This window comes from Podarcis cretensis (assembly GCF_951804945.1).
Source record: "Podarcis cretensis genome assembly, chromosome: 10".
NCBI classification, from domain to species: Eukaryota; Metazoa; Chordata; class Lepidosauria; order Squamata; family Lacertidae; genus Podarcis; species Podarcis cretensis.
The window spans coordinates 31,358,690-31,368,428 of NC_137179.1; positions in this window are offsets into that span (position 1 = coordinate 31,358,690).

A 9,739-nucleotide genomic window follows, 5' to 3' on the forward strand; every position below is an offset into this window, starting at 1 on the left:
GGACAAGCAGAATATAATGTGGACAAAACAGAAGTATGGCTGAGTGTTGCGTTTTTCATGGTTTTACCACCAGACAAAGTCACAAAATTGTGGGCTGCATTTTTGAATCATGGGGGAACAGAAGTGCACACACTCAAAGACAGACTGCTTCAGAGATAGAAATTGGGGACAGGCAGTTTTATTGGGACTGTGCATACACTAGCAGTTTGAATATTCAAACTGTTCTCTATAGTTTTGAGGTGCTGTATCTCTTTACATTCTATTCAGGTCAATGAGTATTGAAGATGTTCTGCACAGTGGGAAGAAATACTTAGCACCTTGTGCAGATATCTTCAGTTCTCACCCACGAAAAGGCTTTTAGGCACAAGCTCACATCCATGCCTTCAAATTGGGAACTTTAAAGCGTTATTCAAACTAAATGTTTCACTAACCACATTTGTGAAGGAAAGGAAAAATTTATTTGGTCTGCATTTTTAAACAAACTAACCTAATTCACATTTCCCATAGATTGAAATGTAATTATCCTTCAGATTTTGTATTTTTCAAAATTTGTAATTAACTTCTTAGCTAAAAAAAGTATTACCAAAACAAGTTAAAACGTGTATTTTGAAAGAGAATATACATATAAATGCATACATTGGGATAAAATAATATTTAAATACATATTTTGTAATACAATACATATTTAGGTATTTAAATTACATTTAAACATGTGTGTGTGTGTGTGTGTAAGTAAAATTGCAATGGATGTGAAAACAGGTCAAAATGGTATAATTTTACATGGTAAATTTTACATGGACCAGAAATAGACTGAGCCACCTATCTTTTGTGCTCCAAAGATCAGCATAAGATGGGAAAGCTCAGCACACAAGCCTTATGCTGCCTTGAGAGTATTTCTCTGAACCAATATGGATCTCTTTCTAGGGAATGAAAGGCACTCCCTATTGGTCTGTTGTACTTATGTAAAATAAGTTCAGAATGCCACTTCTGGCTCCAGTGCACTCCCACCAATGGTGTTAGAAGTCTTGTACACATGATGTTAGCCAAAAATTATATGTATCCAGTATTTTCTTGGTGTGTACATTTGAGGATAATGCATGTGCAGATAACGGCTTCCTGGTAAAGCAAGTGTGGAGAAATCAACAGGCAATGCATTTCAGGTGAAGACATCCCCACCTCCTCTCTGGTGTTTAGAACAACGTGCTAATGCAGTTTGAAATACAGCAGGCATTTTAGGCATTTGCTGATTAAGCCACAAATGTGGCTTTATTTCCATATTAGAATACCCTGTGTGGTTCTACTATGGAAATACTTCCTTACAAGGTCAGCAAGAAGATAAGGAAGTTACTCCCCAACAATTACGTCTTATAATCCTACTGAGACTCACCTCAGGAATCTGGACAGCCTCAGCAGGATAGTAGAAAGGGATCCAGAAGAGGTGAAAGACCAGCCTTAAAATCGGTCATCTGAAACATATGTAATATGGAGTATTAAACAAAGTGGAACTTTCTTCTGAGCAAAGGATTCCATTGTAGGGGCCAAACTAAACATAGCAGTGTCAGACCTGTTTACTTAAATCTTGCTCTGCCTCAGTTCCTGGAGGATTCATTCATGGAACATGGCGATAAATGACACAATAATAGAAAAGTGAGCCTTTGGAAGTGAAGTCAAGCTGTTGGAGAGTCACAGAGCCTGCTGTGACTGTAGAAACCAATATGGGAGAGACATGTTTTGTGTGGCTGGGGCAGATAAAGGCGCCTGGCTGTGCTGATGCAGGAGTGCTATGGTGTTTGTCTCTCATATGACATAAATTCATTCAAAACTTTCATCAGGCCTTGTACACCAGATTCCTGCTACTTTTAAAAGCTGGTTGAGGGCCATGATGTGAGGAATGCAAATCCATCATTATATTATTTTTTATATATGTCAGCAGCTTCATCTCATTACACCCAGAAAGCAGACTACTGAATAAGCAGGTGTCATTTTAGAGTCAATCAACTGCCTGTTTTAAGCCCAGTTGCCAGATGCAGTAAGCTTGTCCCATTTGCTTTACTTCAGTTCCAATCTGACAGGCAGCTTTGTTTCCTCCCTCGTTGAGGTGGGGTGGGTGTTAAAAATTGGATTCTGATGAGGATTACGAAACTCTGTTTGCCATTGTGAAAGTACTTTACAGGGAGTGGAACATAAGACTGCCAGAAGCCAGAATTTGAACTGCATATACTTCGGGCTCTTGGATTCCCCACAACAAGAATCTTCAGGCTACAGAAAATCTGGAAAAGTAGCTAATATCTCTGGGGAAACCGCAGTTTCTATCCCCCAGATATCACTGGGCCAAGCAGAACTTCTCAAGCATGTGATCATTCTGATCACATTCGTTACAGCAGAGCCAAATTCAAACTCGGAACCCATTTTTAGTTAGCCTCCAGTGGTGAGGTGGTTGAAGGCCATTGTCCTCAGGACCTGCTTGCAGGCTTCCCATAGGCATCTGGTTGGCCACTGTGAGAACAGAACACAGAGGTGTTGATCTGATTCAACCAGATGTTTATTATACTGTTTAAATATTTTACCTGTTGTTTTGCACTGGAGAAAGCAAAACTTGTTTGCAAAAGTGGTATGGAAGCAATGAGATTTTGCTCTTTGTTACTACACTTCTGGTTCAGCTTTGTCTGCAATTGGATAGCCATGCTGAAGAACAAAGGCTTTATAACTGTGGTGGTGCTGTCTTATTGCAGAGCCTGACCACTCACAAGAACATCAGGTTATATAGCAAAATGCATGTGTGACTCCTGGACCACTGGACCTGGAGGAAAAAAAATTCTCTCACCACACATTGACCCAACAGCACACATTCACGAGCACACAAACACTTTTAACAAGGGACCTCCACTTAAATGCACAATCTGTATTACTTGAGGAAGCTTTATGTCACCAGTGATTTGTATCTGCTGTTATAGTTGGTCCAAGTGTAAAAAGAAAGAAAAAAAAGGGTAACCAGTTGTCAGGGAACTGCCATCAGAGAGTCAGGTGGTGGAAGGGCTCAAGGAGGCTAGGAGACCCTCGGATGCTGAGGAAGGAACCAGCAGGGGGAGAGAGAGAGTTCCCGCAGAAACTCAGTCGGAGGGATGGCTCCAAGATACTTCCAGTGAGAACAGCGGAGAGGTCTCAGGACCTCCGCTGGGGACGCCTGCTCCGCACAGGAAACTGTCACGCAGAGAATCCAGAAGGAGAGTTTCCGTTAAGGAACTCTTATGTTGGCGTAAATTCCGGAAGCGCCCACTGACGGATTCTGCCAGCGATTGAGGTAGCCATGCACCCATGGCTCCGCGGTCTGGGAGAGTCTTTAGAAACTGATTGCATGAGTTGAGAACGCAACCATTTACGCACAAGCAGCCCCTTAACCCATAACACCAGTGTTAGAGCATATACCTTCCATACTGTCATTAGCTAAAATCTTTTCCATTATTCTTGTGGGATGATTGGAGGGGGGAGTGATGCTGGGGATGCAAAAAAAAAATGCCCTTCCCTGAAGTCATCACAGTCAGACCCCACTAGAGATGGGAGAGAAATTTGATTCAGGACTCATTTGAAGCCAAATTGTATCAAATTTGCACTTTCTGAAACAATATGCGCACTGAAACACAGCTATCCTTTGAAATTTGCACTCAGCTGAATTTTGCTATTCAGTTCACCAACCAAATGATGTTTACAAAAATACAAATGTATTAGGAGAAAGTGACCACAAAGTGAATATATTGGGGAAAATAACACACAAGACACATTGTATTAGGGGAAATTGCTTTCAAAAACATTAGCCAAAACTGCATATAACAATGCGCTTAACTGGGAGAAATTCACACTCTAATGCTGATGAATTATCATTAGGTATATATATTAGCTGTGAAATGTGGAGAACTGAATTTAAGACTGGAGAAAATGAGAAATGGAGAGTACTTTCATCCCTCATGCCAAAATGCCTTGTGCAGAGCTTCCATTTCAGATTCCCCGCCTCTCCAATTCCGAGTTAAGTTAAGTTAAGCAGCATTGGACTGTTTGAAGTACAAAATCACACCTGGATTATTATGTGATGTCAGGATAGAAAATTATGTTGCATTTTGCAAGCAAGGGGAAAACAAAATCTATGTACAGGGTGTGACATTTCTTCAGGCTGCTGCTAATAGACCTTTCCTGAACATTTTATGAAATGGATTTTCCATTAGGATTTGATGGTCTCCTTATGTCCAATCCATCACAGGATTCCTAAGCACACCAATGGAAGGACACTGCTAAACTGGAAGCAGTCTGGATTTGGGGATTATTGAAAATTCTTGCTGTACCTTGCGGGCTGTTGTAAATCATTACAGCTCACATATTTGAGAGAGCGCAAGCAGGGAGAGGGAGGGAACTAGATGCGGCTGCCTCTTGCTTTGTGTGTGTTTTGCATTCAACATGATGCAATGGTGTCATTTTCACACTAATGCTAATTTTATGGTTTGCTGACTTCAGAGTCTCTTTCATTTATAACACTCATCTCAGCAGTTAAAGGACTAGTCTTTGGCATTAAAGGGTCTGCATCAGAGCACGTGCATCTGTGACATGTATCAGCCTTTGTGCGTGCGAAATGTGTGTTCGCCAATCAGTCTCAGCAGTGATGGGCAATGATTATGTGAAAATAAACGCAGGCACCGGAGGACGTATTAAGAAATATGCAGACATTCTTCACAAGGAGAGCAGTAAACTGGGATACCCACCTGTACTTTGTTCCCATGCAGAATCTCATGTTCTACCACCAGGCCAGTTTGACCACCACTTCTAAAGGGCTGCCCTTACACATACACTGGGCAGGCAGTAACCATTTAGCAAGATGATAGTAACTACATGGGTGGTGGGAGAGACTCACAGGAGGTCTTACACCCCTGTCTCTCTGATGGTGATTAAGAGGGGTGGTTATCTGCTTCTGTGGGCCTATATGCAGGAGCAGTCCAATGTGCTAGGATTATCTATGTGGGAGGGCTCAGGATACAGTCCAATCCTATGCATGACCAAAGCCAGTTACACGTCCGATTCCTAAATGGCACAACTGCTTGCTCTGCATGATACAGTGCCTGATCCTTTGAGAATATCCAGCAGGCTTAAATGCCCCTCCTAAATGGGAGTCACTCAACTCCTCACTGCTGTGATTTATCTCTGTGCAATTTAAGGCCTCGATTTGCATGGAAGAGCCTGCTTGGAGCATTCTCTTCTCTCGCTCCCAACAGTTATAACTCTCCCTGCCTGTCACGCACTCCCTTGAGGACTACAGGGCTGACAATGATGCTCCACTGTGATGGCAGCCAAGACTCATCAAACATGCCTCCCTGAAGCAAAAAATGATGGGGCACGAAGTGGAATATAGAGGGGAGGAGCAGCAGCCCTTCCTTCCCTTTTCCCTCCCTCTCCTGTTGCAGAACTTAAGGGCCAGAAGCAGGAGACACACTTGACACACAATGGGTGTTGAGGCAGGGGGTTTTGTTGTTGTTCACAACAGTTTAGGAACCAAAGGTAAGTGATTCACCAGCTTCATCCATTACTCTTCACTGGGATTTGTTTTTAACTTCTCTCTAGTAGGCCTTCTCTGTCCTTTTATCTCATGGAATCAAGGTGCTTGTCAAATGCATTTCTAAAAATTATTATTACAGGCTTAACTTTGCCTTGCATTTGTGTGGTTATGAAACATCATCTCCTTGGGATATCGTCTTCTTTCTGAGCCTTTCAGAACTGATGAGCATAGTCACAGGTTTATATAGTCACACAGCCTTTTTAAACACCAATAATCAGAGATGCACACAAATGGCCTCTCCAAATTCTACACTTCATTTGTAGGCAGAGAAATTGGTGCAGGTGAGGGAGATTTCACTGAATTTGGAAGGGCTGTAGCTTTGCATGCAGAAGGTCCCAGGTTCAAACTCTGGCATCTCCAGGTAGGTCTGGGAGAGACCCTGTCTGAAATCCCAGAAAGCGGCTGCCAATAATTATGTAGTTGAACTCTGGAATTCACTCCCACAAAATGGAGGCTTTCCATGAAATGCAAATGGAAGCTTAAGAGAAGGCATTTTTGGTGGGAAGTGGGCAGGGAAAGAGTTAATTTCCTCCCCATCTCACCATGGTTTTGAGGGTTTGTGCCTATATAACAATGTTTATTTACAAGTGTACATACTGAGCACCTCAGTTATTAATTATTATTATATCAACTTCCTGATATTTGCATACTGATCTGGGAGCCTTTGGGGGCTGCAGAGAGGTAAAAAATCATTTAGATAAATACCAAGGGTGCAGAAACAGGAACAGGCATTTAAATGTGTATTAGTGTTCATTACTCTCTCACACATCAGTAGCCAAGCTTAGCGTAGTTATATCTATGTCTGACCCATTCATCTACAACAGCATCATTTATAAAAGGGGGAGTTATCCCACCTTTCTCTTTCCGACTTACCCGGAAGTGTCTCCGGACAGCGCTGGCCCCTGGCCTCTTAAGTGAGATGGGCGCACAACCCCAGAGTCTGTCAAGACTGGCCCGTACGGGCAGGGGTACCTTTACCTTTACCTTTAAAACCCCTGCCTAAATTAACCTTACATAGCCCTGGAATGGTCCTACACATTGTAGAAGTCTGCAAACCCTTCTAGGTCTCATTCTCATCATCTGGAAGATAAACCATCAGGCACGGCAAAATGCAGGTAACAAGACACCAGGCATAAGAATAGCCCCTCCAGTTCAGGCCAGAGGCCGATTTAGTCCACCATCCTGTTCTCTACAGTGGCCAACCAGATGCCTCTGGGAAGCCCACAAACAGGACGAACATGAGCACAATAGTCATCTCCCACCAGCCAGTGTTTGGAAACCGGGGGGGGGGGGAGCAAGGCGCTATGTAGTGCCTGGAACCTGGGCTGTGGGGCGCTGGAACACCGCCCGGCACATCCCCCCAACTCATGCAGCACCAAAGGAGGCACGTCTAGGGCTGCTCCTAGCAGCGGCAGGGGACAGCGAGATGCGAGGGGCGCTGTGGAGTCAGGGGGCGGGGAAGAAGCTTTGCTGAGGTGAGAGAGGCGAGGCTTCGCTTCCCCACCTGGCCAGCTTTGCCTGGCAGAGGTTGGGGACTAGGAGGAGGAGAAGGCAGAGTCAGCAGGATTGCTCCTGCTGCTGATGGTGCGCACACAAAGTCAACCATACCCAAAGCAATTGTTTTGAAAATAATATTTGAGAGAATTTGCCCCCCATCTCCATTTTCTCATGTTACCAAAGTCTGTCCCTGCTCCTGCTGTTGTACTCCAGAAGCTGGAGGTAGCATATAGTCATCAGACCTGGTCACTGGTAGCCTGTTCTTCCATCCCTCTCTTAAGGCTATCTACGTTGGTGGCAGTCATCACACCTTGTAGTAGTGAATTCTATAGCTTTACTAACTACCTATGCACTTTGTAAAGAAGAACATAAGCATCAGGCCCATCTAGTCCAGCATCCTGTTCTCTCAGCAGCCCACCAGGTGCTTAGGGGAAGCCTACAAGCCCTAACTGAGTGCAGCAGCTTCCTCCCCCCTCAGCACCTGCTATATAGAGGCCTGCTTCCTTCTGTCTTTCAAAATCCAGCTTCCATATCCTCCAACTTTACTCATGACGAAAATCAGGACTTTCCTACCTACTCAGCTCAAGTAATTTGTACTTTACTGTTGCTTACATTTAATAAATATGATCTAGCCTTTCTTTTTTTGTGTGTGTGGAGTTAAAAACCTCACATTGTGTGTGTGTTTTGCACCCTCTTCTCATTAATAATAAGATTATTAAAAGGAGTCTGCTCAAATATGAATTCAAGCCTTAAACATGTTTTTAAAAGGAGAAGAAATAAGCCTCCGGTCGTTATCCCTCCTTTTAGAACAGAATTCATGAATTTTAACCAAATATTGCCATGTTGAGTATTAATATACAATTATGCAAAACCACTGTTATGTCTCTGACAAAAATTAGATTCCATTGCCCTTGCTATAATCAGTGATGGCATATTTGTTGTGGGTATATATATATATATATATACCCACAACGACTCATGACCTAAGATTTCTGTTGCTATGGCAATAGGACTGTTAAGGAGGAAGAAGCTAAAGGTAAGTATGAGCATGCATGTGGATCAAAGGGAGTGGGTGGGTGTTGGCTGCCTATCATGATTCCCTGGTGCAGTCCTCTCTCCTCTGCCTATTAGCAAACAATACGAACCTCCACTTTCCAGGACTGAAAGAATCCACACTCACAAGCTGCTTCTGTATGGGAACATAACAACACTGGCAAAAGGTGCCAAACGACACCACCAGAAAACAAGGTACTACTCCACAAAGCACTTCTACAGAGGAGCAGTGTAAAAACTGAAAATGCCCGGCGTCACATTGGACATGATCACACACCTGTCTATTTCGCAGGAGAGAAAGCGAGAGAGACAGAGTCACATTTGATTAGCTAGAGATGGGTTTCATGCTTGTTCCCGCACATACATTTCTTGCAAAGTCTGACGTGGTCCTTCCACCTTTGATTTATTCACAGAACAAATTATGTGTCGTTCCCCTCATTGGGGCCAAAACCAACTGGTGGGAGGAGGATTTGAAGACTCCAAACATTTTCCATGCTGGACTACCCCCTTGGAGCCTGCAGCCTATGAGCTGGCACCTATGTGTGCAAGTGTGATTGTTTCTATCATCTCCCTGCTGTCCTATATATACAATTCTCTGGGATTTGTTTTTGTCTCCATCATGCACCAACAGAGAAACTATTCAGATAAAACAGAAATGTGTGTGTGTGTGTGTGTGTGTGTGTGTGTGTAAGAGAGGGAGGGAGGGAGGGAGAGAGCAAATGACTGAGCTGGCCAAGTTAAATGCCAGCTTCCTGCAGTTCTGTTGGCATTTCTTTCTGAGAAAACCACCCATAAGCAAAAAAATTGACCCTCAAAATGGGACAGTTCTATGAGTCATAGATGGATGTTCTCTACATGGTTTTTGATCCAGAAGAACAACTAACAAACTGGTGGTAGGTATAGTAGCGTTAATGGGCTGGGCTGGGGGTTAAAGCCAGTTGTGAAATTGCATTAAAGTGGCAGAACAGATGGATTACACAAAAAGGCTATATGCTTTCTGGATGGCACTCACAGAATCACTGCCACCAGCTAATTGAAGAAAGCAAATCCTGGTAGATACTTCCCTGTTAAGGCCAGAAGCTCGTGCCTGGCTATCAAACTGCCTGCCTCACCTGCTCATCCACTAACTATCCCGTCTTTCCTTTATAGATCATGAATATAATAGAAGGGTGAGACAGAAAGCAGCCCAGTTTGATCCTCCCACCCACCCCCAGCCCTCCGGTTCCTGCAGAGCCCTTTCCCCAATTATATTCTCCAGCACTTTGAACAGCCTACGGAGCCTGAGCTCTGTGGATTGCCCTAATTCCCCTTGAGGACTATTCTGTCACATTAGCAAATGCTTCCTGATCTATCTCCAGCCACATTTTCTCTTTGATTAATTTTGCCCACACCTCCTTCATGCCCATTATGCCCAAAAGGATGCTTCCCCTTGAGGTTTTTCATTGGTTTGTTTAGATTTCTAAACAAACCATGCTTTTTATTTTAGGAGGTGTTTTTTTCCACACTGCCACGAAGGTTTAAATCCTTTTGGCTCGGGTCAGGAATGAATATTTGACAATTGCTTAACCCTGTTTTTTTTTATAAGGGAGTGGG